Here is a 17,193-nt window from a genome sequence, read left to right as displayed (position 1 = left end):
GACATAGACACATGGTGGGTGGTTTCTTGGTAAATTGTAAATGTTTATACTGTGATCCTTCTCTGTGGAACTCTGAAAATTCTAGCTGAGAATTTCCTGATGGGAAGGTGTGTCTGGTGGGTGCCCCAGGGATCCCTGACTTGAGACCATGTTGTTTTTTTAATGTGAATCTCTCAACTTGAGAGATTTCCTGACCACATGCATATTAACATCTCAGACCTCAGTTCCACATGACATGAAATTTCCGGCAGAAAACATGCCCCAGTCTCAGGCCCAGAGGGTCACCCCCATTGTCCCCTTCCCTGTGCCAATGAACAGTGATTTTAGGCAACACTTTCACCGGACAAGTCATCCTTTGAGAGTCCCATCTTAATGAGGGGCATCCGTTCCTACTCCTCCTGGAGGGACCACTACAACCCAAGCCTCGTTTACTGAGACTGACCTCTCCACAGGGAGGCAGTAGCCTCAGCTCGGGTGTCAGGCTCTATATTTCGTGTCTGTCTTTAACATCTCTGCCCCGGAATGTTCCCCTTGCTCTCTCATGCGCTCAGCTCTGCCTTTGGCAGCATCTGCTGCTACGCAACCTGGTCAGAGGCTCTATCACAGGAGGTTACACGTCGCACACACGGTCTGTCTCAAAGCAGATTTCTCCCAAGAAAAACAGTGATCTGGTGACACCAGGACTGAAATAGGCAGAAACAGGGTGGGGCAAGTGCCCTGGGTTCAGCCTCTGGTTTATCACTCGGAATACATCCTGGTCTCCATGCTGGCGTCTGTGAGCCAGGCTCTTGTGGTGCCTGTTTTTCTAACTTTGAGGCTTACTATGTCCAGGCCCGCTAGCTAAGGCCAGAAGGAGCACAGCCTGGGATCAAATTAAATTGGCCATATTCAGCCACTGCCGCAAGTCAAGGGGGCTGCATAGACTGGTGGCGGCACCCTCAGAGGAGGAGGGTCCTGAGAACTGGGATCGGTGCTCAGTGATTCTCAGGAGCAATTGGGGAGGGGGCAGCAATGGGTGTGACTTTGCAGAGAAGCTCGGACTGTAATCTGTGTCCAGGCAGCCAGGTTGGGTGTGGGAGAGGGCGTCACTCAGAAGCAAAGCTTGAGGCAGGTTTTTGGTTTTTTTTAGATTACATTATTATATTTTTATTGAAGTATAATTGCTTTGCAATGTTTTGTTAGTTTCAGCTGTACAATGAAGTGAATCAGCTGTGTGTATATATACATCACCTCCCTCTTGGACCTCCCCCCAGTGCCACCCTATCCCACCCCTCTAGGTCACAGAGCACTGAGCTGAGCTCCCTGTGCTATATAGCAGCTTCCCATGAGCTATACATCTGACACATGGCAGTGTATATACGTCGATCTTTTTAAAATTTATTTAACTGGAGGATATACAATATTGTGATGGTTTTTGCCATACATCAACGTGAGTCAGCCATAGGCATACCTGTGTCCCCTCTCTCTGAACTACCCACCACACCTCCCTCCTCACCCCATCCCTCCAGGTTGTCAGAAGAGCTCAGGTTCCCTGCATCATACATCAAACTCCCACGGCTGTGTTTTACATATGATAATGTATATTGTTCAATGTTGTGTCTGCAGTGGATTTCTCATGCAGAAACAAGAATTTTTGCAGGATTTCTCCCTGTCCTGGTAGAAACATTGTTACCACCAGCAGGGCTGGTTTTTCCTTTTCTCCCTTCCTGGGACTTAGCTAGCCTTTCAGGGAAATGTTTTCAACAAAGAGAAACTCCTTGTTCTGAAGGAAAGCCCGGCTCTTCTGAATTCCTGGCCCTGACTGTGTCCCTGCCTCTCGTTCTTGCTACGTTCTGTGTGTGACCCACTGGGAGCTCTGCATCTTCGCTCCGTAAAGTCTCAGCCATCGAACTTTGAAGAATTCCCCTGGGAAATAGCTGGTTCTGCTCTGCTGAAAGCTAATGAGATTGACGAAGCAGCAGGTGACCTGCGATGAGGATGTCCCCCCCGCCGCCAGCCTCCTAAGGTCTTCACCTTCTGCCATTGGTCCAGACCGGTCCGTTACTCCAGTTGTGTTTGCCAGGTCTGTGAAGACGCCAGACTGGCAGAGAGGCTGAAAATACACGGCAGGGAAAAACCTGAGACGTCGCCTGGGAAGGCTGGGCTGAAAGGTGGCTCTCTATCTCTAAGGCATACTCTGGCAGGTGCACGTCAGCTACAGATGAGCTGGTCAGTGCTTCCCCCATGAAGGTCTAAGGTACCTGAATGTTTACTGTGTCCATTAATTAGAAGGTGGGCCAGAGACGCAGCATGAGATGGTGCTTCCGTTTCTGAATCTTTGTAATAAAGTGTGTTTCTGGGTTGAAGAAGCCCTTCCTTATGAGGAAAATGTGAGGGAATATCACTTTTAGTTTTTAGGCTCTTAGTGTACTTTAGCAAATCTGAGATTTAGGAAAACCTCGTTGTACAGGAAAAAGCAAACCCCATCTGTTTTCGTGGGTCCCTAAGATCGTATGCTGTCCTATAGGTGTCTTTTAGTAGCCAGTTTATGGTGTGAAGGAGGAGCTGGCCGTGTTCTCCTTCTGGATTTATTTCTGCGAACTTGGGAAGGTAAGAAGCATGTCATCGTTGCAGCCTTCTTTTTACCCTTTTCCATGAAATGGATCCTAGCAACAGCCAATCCACAGCCCACTTCAGTGCGTCTTTTCTGTGGATATGGATGGGCTGCTGTGCTGCTGCTTTGATCCTTTGGTAATTTTATTCCTCGTCAAACTCTGGTCTGCTGGGTGCATGGTCGAGTTCTCTCTCCCTCTGTCTGTCTCCCCTGTGTGCATGCTCTTACACACACACACACACACACACACACACACACCCCTGCCACCCCTCAAAGCACAAGCTGTAACTCCTGCAGGTGACGCCCATTTATTAACTGGCCAAGGTGGAAGGATTTTCTGGGAAGATGTTGCAGTTTGAGGTTCTGTTTAATATTTTATTTCTTCAGTTCTAGCATGCACAGTCTTCACACTTCAATGTTTTTCTGAAATTCTGAAATAGGGATGTGTTTTACAATCCATGGCTACTGAGACTTGCTGAGTTATGACAAGGATCTTCCCTGAGCATATCTTTATGTATGTGGGCAAATTTAAGTGAATATTGACCTCATTAAATAATAATAAAATAATTTAGGGTTTAAAATATATGTACTTCATATAACTATATGTTTTTAAAATAATATTTTGTATATATTATATATACACTTTAAAATAATGCAATCATAATACTAAATTGGGAGGTCATAATCAGAATTAACATGTTCTAGAATTCTTGTACTTTCCAGAAAATGATAAAAGAAATAATTTATTTTAAACTCAAATAACTTTAAATATACCATATCTTATTGGTTAGGACACCAAAGTCACTGCTTCTTGTTTTGAAGAAAGCAATTTTTTAAAGTTTTTTTTAATCTTCATTTATTTATTTGGGTGCACCAGATCTTCGTTGTAGCACACGGACTCTCTAGTTATGGCCTGCAGGCTCAGCAGTGGGAGGCGCACGAGACCACGGATGTCAGTGGACTCGTGGACTCTGCGGTGCCCAGACTCAGTAGTTGCAGGACAGGGCCTCTCTAGTTGTGGTGCACAGGCTTAGCTGCTCCACAGCTTGTGGGATCTTCGTTCCCCGACCAGAGATTGAACCCATGTGCCCCGTGCTGCAAGGGGCATTGGATGACCTAACCACTGGATGACCAGGGAAGTCCCCAAAGTCATTTTTTTTAATATGGTAAAATGCACATTACTTAAGATTTACCATTTTGACCATTTTTAGATATGGAGCTTCGTAATGTTAAGTATTTTCACACTGTTGTATAATCATCACCTCATCCATCTCCAGAACTTTCTCATCATCCCAAATTGAACTTATATTTATTAAATAATCATTCCTCATCCTTCTCCCCTAGCCCTTGGTAACCACCACCCTACTTTCTGTCTCAACGAGTTTGACCAAAAGGTATCTAATAAAAGTGGAATCATATGGTATTTGTCCTTTGGTGTCTGGCTTATTTCACTGGGCATGATGTTCTGAGGTCTCCTCTGTGTTATTAGAATTTCCTTCCTTTTGAAAGCTGAATAATATTCCACTGAATGAATGTAAAACATTTTGCTGATCCTTCATCTATTGATGGGCGCGTGGGTTGCTTCCCCCTTGTGCCTGTTGTGAATAATGCTCTTATGAACACAGTGTACAGATACCTCCTAGAGACCCTGCTCTCAGTTCTTCTGGGTAAATCCCACAAGTGGAACTGCTGGATCATCTGCTAGTTCTAGGTTTAATTTCTGAGGAACCACCAAACTGTTTCCACAGTGGCTACACAATTGTACACTGCCAGTACCCATGTACAAGGGTTCCAATTCCTCCACAATAAGTGACTTGAAAATTATTTTTGTGGTTGTTTTGACTTGGATAACAAAGATACAGCAAGATATTAAGTAGTAGACAAAGATAGCGGTGAAAAATTCAGACCTCTCACCTTGAGTCCTAATGTATCAGCCATATCCCCAACCTGCTCTCCAGAGGCCACCTGTTCCTCTCGACAGCCAGCACCATGTCTGGACTGCTGGGTGCATCTAGTTTTTTCTTATTCCATTGGCTTTATATTCTGTCCAGTAAACCTCTTGTTTTGAAAGGGGAGAGTTTCACTTACTTATGGCTAGAATGTAGATCACTAGAATTACTGCCCATCTCCTTCCCCCAAGCTTTCTGGTGTATAATTTTGAGTCCTTCCATCCATCACTATTGTATCTGTAAAAGGACTTGATTAAACCCCCATCTCCCATCTTCCTACCAGGCAAGAGAAGGCTGTGGGCAGTGCGCTTGCCCACTCCTCCTCCCTCATACCATGTGCCTTCCCATGAGCTCAGCTGTGTCCTGACTTTACACCAGAATGAATGAGTCTCACTTAATGGCTGTGAGTCAGACCCTGAAATCAGGCTTCCTGGATGTGATTCTGGCTCTGCTCCTAGGTGATGGCAGGAAGCAAGGTACTCATCCTCTTGGTCCTTGTCAGTGGAATGAAGATAATGGTAATACCTACCTCAAAAGGGTTATTTTGAAAATTAAACAGGATAATCCAGAGGACGACAGAGGATGAGATGGCTAGATGGCATCACTGACTCAATGGACATGGGTTTGGGTGAACTCTGGGAGTTGGTGATGGACAGGGAGGCCTGGCGTGCTGCAGTTCATGGGGTCGCAAAGAGTTAGACACGACTGAGTGACTGAGCTGACTGACTGACTGATCCTTATAAATACCTTAGCCCAGTGCCTGGTGTTTAGGAAATGCCCAGCACTTCTTGGCCAAAATGATGATGGTGATACTGCTGATGACAACTTTGTCAGGACTGGTAACCTTTCAAATCTGTTTTTTAATTATGTAGATTCCAAATGTGGAATTATAAAAGCTATCATCATAATTCTTTAAACATCGTTGACTGTAAACCCAAGGTGTAGTGATAAAATACTGTTTCCTTTACACTAGTTGCCAGTATCAGACCCCATGTACTGAGAGAAGAAATATTCTTAGTGTCCAGGTCAAACAGGATCTGCCTTTTTATATTCCATAGCTGCTTAAAATAATGGGAAGTTGAGGGGGAGTGGATTTTTGTATTTAGACTCACGGAACTCCGGCAGTCTTTCTGGCTGTGCGTTTCTCCTGGAGTTTCTGAATGACCTTCTTTTAACATTGAGGGAAGAAACCTGTGCCTTCTTCCAGCATCACTGACGCCTTCCAGTGCTCTGTTCTCTTTCCTGTTGTTGACGGAAACAATACAACGAACACAACTTGCCTTTGTGAAGCCCACAGATGTTCGTTATAAATTGGACAGATTGCTGCAGGCCAGCTGCTAGACAGGGATTTCTTTTTCTCATTTCTGGATAGTCACTGTTTCTTTTATCTCTGATTACCCGCTTCTTTGGTTTTCCACTGTCTGTTTTTTTTTTTTTTTTTTTTCTGGAGTAAATTTGTGAGCTACTTATTTAGAGCGGGTGTGAGTGAGATAAATTTTCTGAGTGCTGAAAATATTTACTGTTGTTGTTTGGCTTCCTTTTTATTTTTGCTCACTGAGTGATCGCTTGTGAGGTGCATAACTCAAAGTTTGTCTCCCAGCTTTGAAGGCACGACCCCACTGTTCAGCGTGTGCTGTATTAATGGAAAGTCAGATGTCAGCTTGTGTGCCTGTCTCCCCGGCCGCCACTCACCTCCTCTCAGATTCCAGGCTGGGGCCATCTCGTCCCTTCCAGTACTTTCCTTCTTTAGGAAAGAAGAGGAAATTTTGCTGTGGCTTTTCATCCTTTCAGTATTTGCTACTATTTTCTCTCCTACTACTATCCTCCTACTAGGATAGATTCTTCCGGGCACTTGTATGGTACTTCCAGGCCTTACTAAGGCCTTTCTTTTTTTTAATTAAATTTTTATTGGAGTGTAGTTAGTTTACAATGTTGCGTTAGTTTCTGCTGCATGGCAAAATTAGTCAGTTGTACATACACGTGTATCCTTTTTTAGATTCTGTTCCCATGTAGGTCATTACAGAGTATGGACTAGAGTTCCTTGTGCTATAACAGCAGGTCCATATTAGTTATCTGTTCTGTATATGTGTGTGCATATGTCAATTTCCCAGTTTATCCCTGCCTAGAAGATCTTTCTCATTCTTTCAGTAGTATTTTAATGAGGTTTTCAAGACACAGAAGACAATCAATGTGCCAAATCCTCCTCCCGGAGTCAGAAGCCCGGCTCCATCATAGCCTTTCATCCGGGCCACCAGAGGCTTGTTTTCCAAAGAACAGACTGGCTTTGCTGGTTCCCAGTGTCAAGTCTCTGCTTTCTGTTTCACTATTTTTGCTCTTATCTTTGTTTCTACCTGTCACATGTATCTTTTCCCTTCATTATTATTGTTTTGGCTAATTTATCAATTTGGATGTTGATTCATTTATGTTCTAACCTTTATTGTCCTAATATGTGCATGTAAAGCTGTTTTGTCTAAGTACCTCTTCACCTGCACGCCTAGGTTTTGGTATGTAGTTTGCTTTAATACATAGTTTTTTCAACAGGATTCAGTTCTAAATAATTTTATTCTTTGCTCCAATGATTATTAAGAAAGTGTTTGTTTTTTTCTTCACTTCTAACTGAGAGTGGCTTTTGCTAAATGTATTGATTTTTTTTTTTTTTTTTTTTTTTTTGCTGCACTTAGTTACCTGACCCGGGCCCTGAGCAGTAAAAACACAGAGTCCTAACCACTGGACCACCGTGCGTGCTTGTCCAGCTCTTTGCAACCCCCATGGACTGTAGCCCACCAGGCTCCTCTGTCAATGGAATTTTCCAGGCAAGAATACTGGAGTGGGTTGCCATTTCCTCCTCCAGGGGAATTTTCCCGACCCAGAGATCAAACCCGCATCTCCTGTGTCTCCCACATTGGCAGGTGGATTCTTTGCCACCAAGCCACCTGGGAAGTTTCCTAAACGTACTGACTTCTATATCAACTGTACTGTGGTTCCAAAACACAGTCTGTAAGATACAAAATGATATGAGATGTGTAGTTGCTTCATGGCTTAGTACTTGATCCACTTTTGGAAGGAAGAGAGGAAGGGAACGGAGAGAGAGAAGGAAGGAAAGATTAGGAGAAACAGAGAAAAAGACAGCATACAAGTGCCTGGAAGAATCTATTCTATAATTGCTGGATGCAGAATTTTCTATGTACGCATTGCTTAAAATTGCTACTGTTGCTTTTTGAATATTCCATATCTTTCTTATTCTTGGTCTATTTATTTCTTAACATGGTTTAGAGAGTGTTTTCAAGTTTCTTGTTCTGCTGGTGAAGATATTCCATTATTCCTGTAATTCTACCAGTTTTGCTTTGAGACCGTGATATGAATTGATTGTGTGCCGGGAAGTCAAGCAATGAGCTGGGTGGATTGAACCCCCTACTATGTAGCATCTATGTTACTAAGTGGTAGCTTTTTTACTCCTTGATGTCTACTTTGTTTTATTTATCTCTTTAAAGATTTTTTTGGACAGTGGACCATTTTTAAAGTCTTTATTGAATTTGCTACAATATTGCTTCTGTTTTACATTTTGGTTTTTTGGCCTTGAGGCATGTGAGATCTTGGCTCCCTGACTAGGGATAAACCTGTATCCTCTGCATTGAAAGGTGAAATCTTAGCCACTGAACCACCAGGGAAGCCCCTTCTACTTTGTTTTAGATTCATTAAGCTGTGCCAGCTTCATTTTCTGCCTAGGATTTTTCTTGTATACATGTTTTCCATTCTTCTGTTTTCAGAGCTTCCACTTCCTTATGCTTTAGGTATGTCTCTTATAAATAACATATGTCAGGATACTGTTTTAAACCCAGAGTGAAAATTAATTTTAACTAGCAATTTCAACTAATTAATGGCGATTGTGAGTGCTGATCTATTTTTACTTGTTACCTCAATTTTTATTTTTATTTTTGTCCTGCTCTATTTTTTTTTTCAGCCTTACTCCCTTTTTCTCTCTCCTAATTTGAAATGTGTATAGTATTTTTATTCATTTGGTAGTTATCCTTGAAATTTACCCAGGCATATTTAACCTAAGCCTAAAACTGAATAATTTAACACATTTCTAGAACACTGAAAAGATGTTAGTATCACCCACCTCCTGATTTACATACTATTGTTTTCCAGTGCTTAATTTTTTTAAATGAACCTCACAGTTTAGGGGCAGGGGTCATATAGCCTTGTTATTTGTTTGGATTCATGAACAAGGTGTTGGTTTCTCTGTTCACCAGTTCTTGCTCCCTAAGCTGCCCACCAGCATCGTTTCTCTTCCTCCTTTAGAATTGTGTTTGGCTCAAGTCTCTTCATTTCTTAGTCTATCTTATTTCACTTTGTTCTTGAAAGACAATTTTCTTGCGTTCAGAGTTGGCAACTAGAAATATGGATGGACCTAGAGACCATCATACGGAGTGGAGTAAGTCAGAAAGAAAAGCAAATGCTGTACATTGATGCATATATGTGGAATATGAAAATAAAAAACTGGTGTAGACAATCTTATTTACAAAGCAGAGACACAGGTGTAGAGAACAAATGTATGGACACCAAGGGGGAGAGAGAGGTGGGGTGGATCGGGAGACTGGGATCGACATGTACACACTATTGATTGATACTGTGTTTAACATAACTAATGTTTAACGTAACGTAGCATAACCCACTGTACAGCTCAGGGAACTCTACTCAGTGCTCTGTGGTGATCTAAATAGGAAGAAAATCCAAAAAAGGGGGAATATGTGCACACATATAAACAATTCACTTTGCCATGCAGTAGAAATGAAGGCAACACTGTAAAGCGACCATACTCCAATAAAATTTTTTTAAAGACACAAAAAAATTAAGTCGGCAGCTACTTTCTCTCGACACATTGTCATTCTGATGTTTGTTGCTGAGTAAATTATCTGCTTTTTTCCTCTGACTACTTATAAGGTCTCCATGAAGTTTACATTCATCAGCTTGACTACAGCATGTCCGTGAGGCATTCCTGTGTTTATCTCTCCATTCTTTCTGGAACTCTTACTAGAAATGGGTTGAACCTTCTTATTCTGTACTCCACACTCTTAACCAACCTTTTATATTTTCTGTCTCTTTTTCTTTTAATAGTGCAGTCTGGATATTTTCCTCAAAAGTACCTTCTAGTTAATTTTTTTTTCTTCAGCTGTGTCTATTTTGCTATTTTTAATTCTGTTGAGTTTTTCTAACAACTGAAATGTTTTCACTGTTTAAAACTCAAACTTTTTATTTTTTTCTGTTTATTTCTGATAGTCTCTTATTACTTGCTCATCTTTAAATATTTCTATTTCTTTTGTAAATATTTCACAAATTATTTCTATAAATATTTCCATAAATATTTTATAAACAATTGTTCTATATTCCTACTGTCTAATATCTGAAATCCTTGATTGTCCAAAGCTATTTTTTCTATTGGTTCTCACTCACAGGGACATGAAGTCTTTGTGTGGGAGGAACCTTAACTGTCAGCTTATTGCTTGATCTTATTTTTTTTAATATTTGTATTTTCTGGCTGTGTCAGGCCTTAGTTGTGGCACACAGGATCTTTTTGCATCATGCAGGCTCTTCTGTTGCCAGGTGACGACTTAGTTGCCCCAGGAAAAGTGGAATCTTGGTTCCCTGACCAGGAATCAAACCTGTGTCCCCTGCACTGCGGGGCAGTTTCTTCACCACTGGACCACCAGAGAAGTCCCTGTTTGACACTTTGTTGTTGTTGTTTAGTCACTAAGCCGTGTCCGACTCTTTGCAACCCCATGGCCTGCAGCACACCAGGCTTCCCTGTCCTTCACCATCTCCCTGAGTTTGCTCAAACTCATGTCCATTGAGTCAGTGATGCCATCCAAGCATCTCATCCTCTGTTGCCCCCTTATCCTCTTGCCCTCAGTCTTTCCCAGCATCAGGCCTTTTCCAAGCCGTTGGCTTTTCACATCAGGTGGTCAAAGTATTCGAGCTTCAGCATCAGTCCTTCCAATGAATATTCTGGGTTGATTTCCTTGAGAATTGCCCAGTTTAATCGCCTTGCTGTCCAAGAGACTCTCAAGAGTCTTCTCCAGCACCACAGTTCAAAAGCATTAATTCTTCAATGCTCAAACTTCTTTATGGTCCAACTCTCTTATATGCTTAAATTAGGAGAGCTTTCCATCCCAGAGCTTTGATTCTAGTTCTGCCTGGAGCCAGGGGTCATCACTTACTTGACACTATGTCAGAATCTATAGAACAGTGAGTATCAAAGTGTGGTCCACAGATCTGCATATCCATATCCCACTGGATAAGAAACTGCTGGGGGCCTGGGAATCTGTGCTTGGCGATGCTAGTCCTTACACTGAGGCCACTTCCATCGATTCTCAGCTGAGAATTAGGGGTCAGGGATCAACTTCACCATCTTATGTCTCTACCAAAGCTGCGTAACTCACCATCACTATTATAGTTGGCATCCTACGTCAGTGCAACTTGGCCCCTCCCAGTAGTTCTTCATGAAAAGGCAGTGGTCTTTGGTGATTTTCCTCCACAACCAGCATGTCTCCAGGTGTGTCCTAATCCTGGGTCTTATTTTGCAGTAAGAGAAACCCTTGGAGCATGTCGTCAACTTTAAAGTCAGAAGGGATGGTCTATCTGTTGAGATTTTAATTTCACAAATTAGTTTTTTCACTTTTAAGGTTCTAAGTCCTTCATTTTTAAATACAGTAAGCATGTTTGTCCTGTCCCTGTGTCTGACATGTGTGGCCCCAGTTCTGCAGTGTTCGCTCACCTCTGCTGAAAGTGAAAGTGAAAGTTACTCGGTCATGTCTGACTCTACAACACCATGGACTATACAGTCCATGGAATTCTTCAGGCAAGAATACTGGAGTGGGTAGCCATTCCCTTCTCCAGGGGATCTTCCCAACTCAGGGATCAAACCCAGGTCTCCTGCATTGCAGGCTGATTCTTTACCAACTGAGTCACCCACCCCTGATGACTAGGGCTTGTTTCCTCAAGTGCTTAATCCCAGACTCGAGGTCCACAGCATGATCTGTGGACATTTTCTGAGATCTGTCTTTTTTAGCACATTCTTCCAGAGGGGATTTTCGTTTACTCCTGCCAAGAATCAGAGCAGAGGTGAGTGGGATTTCCCAGCCCTGGACACTCCAAACTGAGTGATCCAGGCACACGAAGGGTGAGGGCTTGGGGTCCAAGTTCAGGCTTGTGGCTGCAGGTTCTCTGAGTTGAAGTCACCCCAAGCTACAGGTCACTTGCAAGATCTAAGGGACAAGAATATTTACTTGCAAGACTGCTGTCTCTGTCACTCACTGGTGAGGAGGAAGACTCCTGCTTGAGTCTGTGTCCTCACTCACAGCCCTCTCGAGGAACCCTTTGACCGCACAGGCGGCCTCCATACCTCTGAACCACAGAGTGGTGTGGGGTGAGGTGTCATTGCTATCGATGGTGGTGGTAGTGTCCACATCGCTTGTGCTGTTGGTGGTAGTGATGTTAGTGGTAGAGGTGGTGGTGGTATGGGAGGGATTATGGTCAGGAATCAGTCAGCTTTTCCTGTGAAGAGCAGATAAAAGCTATTTTAGGCTTTGCAGATCATATGGCCTCTTATTACAGGTGTTTAACTGCTCTTTTAGTGCAGAACAGTTAGAGGCATATGTGAATGAATGGATGTGGATGGGGTCCAATAAAACTGTATTTATGGATGCTGACAGGATTCCCTGATGACTCAGGTGGTAAAGAATCTGCCTGCAGTGCAGGATATCTGGGTTCAATCCCTGGGTTGGGAAGATCCCCTGGAGAAGGAAATGGCTACCCACTCTAGAATACTTGCCCAGAGAATCTCATGAACAGAGGAGTTTTTAATTTCTCAGTTTTCATGCATCATGGAATATACTTCTTATCTTCAGTCATTTAAAGATGTATAAAATCTTTCTTGCTTGTGGGTTGAATTTGTCTGATGGGGTATAGTTTGCCAATTCCTGGTGATGATAGTGGTGGTGGTAATGTGATGATGATGGTGAAAATGGTGATGATGTGATGGTGGTGGTGATGGTGATGATGGTAATGATGGTGGAGAGGGTGGTGGTGGTGATTGTGGTGATGATGGTAATGATGGTGGTGGTGGTGGTGATGGTGATGATGGTGATGATGGTGGAGATGGTGGAGATGGTGGTGGTGGTGATTGTGATGATGATGATGGTGGTGGTAGTGATGGTAATGATGGTGGTGGTGGTAATAGTGGTAATGATGGTGGAGATGGTGGTGATGGTGATGATGGTGATGATGGTGGAGATGGTGGTGATGGTGATGATGGTGGAGATGGTGGTGATGGTGATGATGGTGATGATGGTGGTGGTGATGGTGATGATGGTAATGATGGTGGAGATGGTGGTGGTGATGATGGTAATGATGGTGGAGATGGTGGTGGTGATGATGGTAATGATGGTGGAGATGGTGATTGTGGTGATGGTGATGATGGTGGAGATGGTGGTGATGGTAATGATGGTGGAGATGGTGGTGGTGGTGATTGTGGTGACGGTGGAGCTGGTGATGATAGTGGTGAGGGTGATGTTAATGATGGTAGTAATGGTGATGGTGGAGATGGTGGTGATGGTGATGATGGTGGAGATGGTGGTGGTGGTGATGATGGTGATGATGGTGGAGATGGTGGTGGTGGTGATTGTGGTGATGGTGGAGCTGGTGATGATAGTGGTGAGGGTGATGTTAATGATGGTAGTAATGGTGATGGTGGAGATGGTGGTGATTAAAAGCTAGAGGTGGTAAAGGTAGACATGATGGTACTATTGGAAAGGAAGACTCTTCCCACAACATCTTCCTTAAGACTGAGATAGAGACCCACAGAGCTAAAGGAAGTTAGCACAACTTTCACAGACAGCAGAGTCCTTGACACACAGGTTTACACACTTCCGATATCACAGCATTTCTTCTCCACAGTCATGAATCAGGCTCAGATTCCTGTGCTCTTCCCAGAGGTGCTGTGACAGAGCCTGGCTCCCCACAGGAGTCTGAATCAGCTGTGTGAGCAGAAAGTCCCCAGCCACCCGAAGTGATGAGTTGGGTGATGCAGCATTTTGCAATTGTAATGTGCCATTTAAACGTTAAATAACAATAACCGATCTGGTTCTAATGCTTCATTAACTTTCTCCACTGCCAAATCACAGGCTTTTCTGTATGTTTATGCTAAAGGCAGATTTTAATTGTTTTAATGAGGATTTGCAAGCAGATATCTTCTCTCGACACTTGGGCATATTGGTGAGAATGCATCTATTATTTACTTAGCAGGAGGGAAGTATTACTGTTGATACAAGAGGCGTCTGACAGAGTTGGGGTTTAGGGAAGACCCCGCACCTGGTGCCCTCCTAACACTTTGCTGATTGAGCCGTGTGAGGGCAGATTGTGTGAGGAGCAGTCCAGGCCTGTCACAGGGCCCAAGCGTCATGCTAAACGAATCTGCTAATTAGTTTTGTTTTCCCCATCGACTGCCTAGTTAGTTTGCTCTGTTCTCCTTTGATTCAAAGATGCTGCTCTAAAGGTAGTTTTACGTGTTAAATGTGACTCTTGCTGCACAAAATCTGGCACAGATAAGGGTCTTAATCAGCCACAGAGGCACAGATATCAAGTACTACTCTACAAAATTCCTTCCTCCCCCAGTAGACACACATTAACAGTGCAGATGCTTCTGTCTTCCAGGGGATGGGGGAGTGAGTGAGAGGAGGTGGGGAGATAGATTTTTTTTCAAAATCTAGAATTGTGTACAGGCTCAGAGAAAAGAACAACTCATAGGAAGACGGTTTAGTTCTTCACTTGCGTTTACTTCATTGCTCATATCTCTGGAAACTATTACACTTACAACTCTGGCTCCCAAAACTTTCTTTAGATTTTTTTTTCTGAGTTACTTCCTCAGAGCAAAACGTTTATGAAATATTGGAAACAAGGTTGAGAGAAACACAACCTGGAATACGTAATCCCAGTTTCTCCACAGAGAGGTCCATGTATGATTCTGCCATATTCATAATAAAGGGTCCTGGTGGTGCACGTGTGTGGCGGGGCCAGATGCAGACAGAGCTCAGCATCACTCAGACCCTGTTTCTGGTGAGGGAGATGGAGGCTGGGCTCGCAGTCCCGGCCGCCTTGTTCTGAAACCCCTGCTGCGTTGGGGCTGGAGCTTTCTGTCCAATGAGGAGGCAGGCTCAGCCCGCGGTGTGCCCTCTGTCAGCAGGTCACATGGCCTGTCTGTCCACGGGCTTTCTTTGGTCCAGCTGAGATCGGGGAGACCCTGCCTCTGCTCTCCACACTCCTAGGGCATCTGTCACTCCATGTTCCGGGGCCATACGTGAAATGCCTTTCCTGCACTCCAGAGGCACAGACTGAGAGTTCATTTTGCTTTGTTCTGTTTTGAAGACATTTCCGTTCTGACTTGGTTTCCCCTGTGGTTCAAATGGTCAAGAATCTGCCTGCAGTGCATGTAACCCAGGTTCAATCCCTGGGTCGGGAAGATCTGCTGGAGGAGGAAATGGCAAACTACTCCAGTATTCCTGCCTGGAAAACCCCATGGACGGAGGAACCTGGCGGGCTACAGTCCATGGGGTCACAAAGAGTCGGACACGACTAAGCAACTAACGCAGTCAACTCCATTCTGACTGTGCATTTGCCAGAAAAAGAAAGCTCTATTGTATTAACAACTCAAGAGGAGAGGTGCAGTCGTAATTAATCCAGTATTATATAGGATCTCAAGCAGAAAACCACTCCCTCCAACAAAATGCCGTGCAGCCACACAGAGGATGACCCCTCGGCCAGGAGGAACAAAGCGCTGACACGGACGCACCGGGCACCCTGAACACACGACACTCAGCGAGAGAAGCCCTGCGCAGAGACCACACGCATGATTCTTTTCATGTGGAACATCCAGAGTAATCAAACCCATACACGCAGCAGGCAGACTGTCAGCTGCCAGGGGCCGGGTGAGAGGGCAGTGCTTGCTGTGTAACAAGTGATGGGAATATTCTGGAATTGGATGGGAGGAAGACTGCACACTGCTGTGAGTATGCTACAGCCCTGGGAATTGTACACTTTAAAAGTCAGGCGGGGCCTTCCATGGTGGTTAGGAATCCACCTTGCAATGCAGGGGGTGTGGCTTCGATCGCTGGTCGGGGAACTGAGATTCCACAAGCTGCGGAGCAACTATGCCCATGTGCCGCAACTACTGAGCCCACACCCCGGAGCCTGTGCACCACAACTGGAGAGCCCGTGCACTGCAACGGAAGAGCCCACAAGACACAGCCAAGATCCCTCGGGCTGCAACTAAGACCTCGTGCAGCCGAATAAATAAATTAATATCTTAAAATTCATTTTAAAAATAAAAAAGTAAAAGTCAGGTGAACATTATGATGTTGGTGCATGTGCGCTGGGTCGTGTCCAACTCTCTGCAACCCCATGGGCTCCTCTGTCCATGGGATTTTCCCACCAAGAATACTGGGGCAGGTTGCCATTTCCTTCTCCAGGGGGTCTTCCTAACCCAGGGATCTTCCAGACCCAGGGATCAAACCTGTGTCTCTAGATTATATCCCAATAATGTTGTTATTTTTTAATGAATGAAATTACTAACTAAAACGAGAGAACAACAGAACTGGGATCTTCCTGAAACAGCACGCACCCCTCAGCTGTGAGGGCTGACGGTGAGGTCCGCAGTCCGACAAGCTTCCCCAGCTTTCCCCACGTGGGTGTCACTCCAGCTGAGAGAGGAGATGGTACACCTTGGAGTCAGACGTACCTGGTTCAAATCCCACCTGTTTCTCTTCCTGGCTGGAGCATCTTTTCTTTTTTTCTTTGCTTTTTAACACACTGTCTAGGTTTGTCCTCACTTTCCTGCCAGGAAGCAATCATCTCCTGATTTCATGGCTGCAGTCACCATCCACAGTGATTTTAGAGCCCAAGAAGAGGAAATCTGTCACTGCTTCCACCTTTCCCCACCCCCCCCTCCATTTGCCATGATCTTAGGTTTTTTTAATATTTAATTTTAGGTCAGTCTCTTCCTTTACCCTCATCAAGAGGTTCTTTAGTTCTCTTTGCTTTCTGCCATTAGAGTGGTATTATCCACATATCTGAGGTTGTTGATATTCCTCCCAGCAATTCACTAGAGAGCATTCTCTAAAAAGTTCAAAATAGCCCTTGTGGTGGTGTTTATTTGGATCTAAATCAGTAGCTCCAGGTGGTCAAGACTCCACCTTCCTGACTGAATCCCAGGAGGTGCTAATGCTGCAGGTTCTCAGTCAACTCTGGGTGGTAGAGATGTAAGCTGTGCCTGCCTCCAAATGCTACAATTTCAACCGACTTCAGGATTGGTGCAAGGCAAGGAGATCCCTAAGTAGCGTTAGTCCAATCCTGTAACCCTTCAGACTGTTACTTTTGACAGACATTCACTGAACACCGGCTGTATACCAGGGTGAGAACAGGGAGGAAACTGTGGTCCTTTTGTTTCAGACTCTGGGCAGGGCAGGGCTGAGGAGGCGGTGATGTTGAGTAGCTGTCACATTGGCAGAGAAGGATAAACCAGGAGCTGTAGGAGAAACCAGAGCCCAGCGGCCAGGAACGCACCAGAAAAGGGAGGGTCACACTGGCTGCGCTGGAACA

General features: G+C 44.3%; 1 protein-coding gene across 3 annotated transcripts in view; it reads left to right on the top strand.

The window, feature by feature from the left end:
* The window catches only part of SYNDIG1 (synapse differentiation inducing 1), a 103,285-nt gene that overhangs the window by 30,643 nt on the left and 55,449 nt on the right, over positions 1-17,193 (top strand). The gene's annotated exons all lie outside the window — the stretch shown is intronic.

Source organism: Bos grunniens, chromosome 13 (assembly GCF_055505025.1).
Source record: "Bos grunniens cultivar Pamir isolate PY7600 chromosome 13, Bosgru_T2T1.0, whole genome shotgun sequence".
NCBI lineage: Eukaryota > Metazoa > Chordata > Mammalia > Artiodactyla > Bovidae > Bos > Bos grunniens.
The sequence above is the reverse complement of the archived record's forward strand: the minus strand, read 5'-3'. Positions and strand labels throughout refer to the sequence as shown.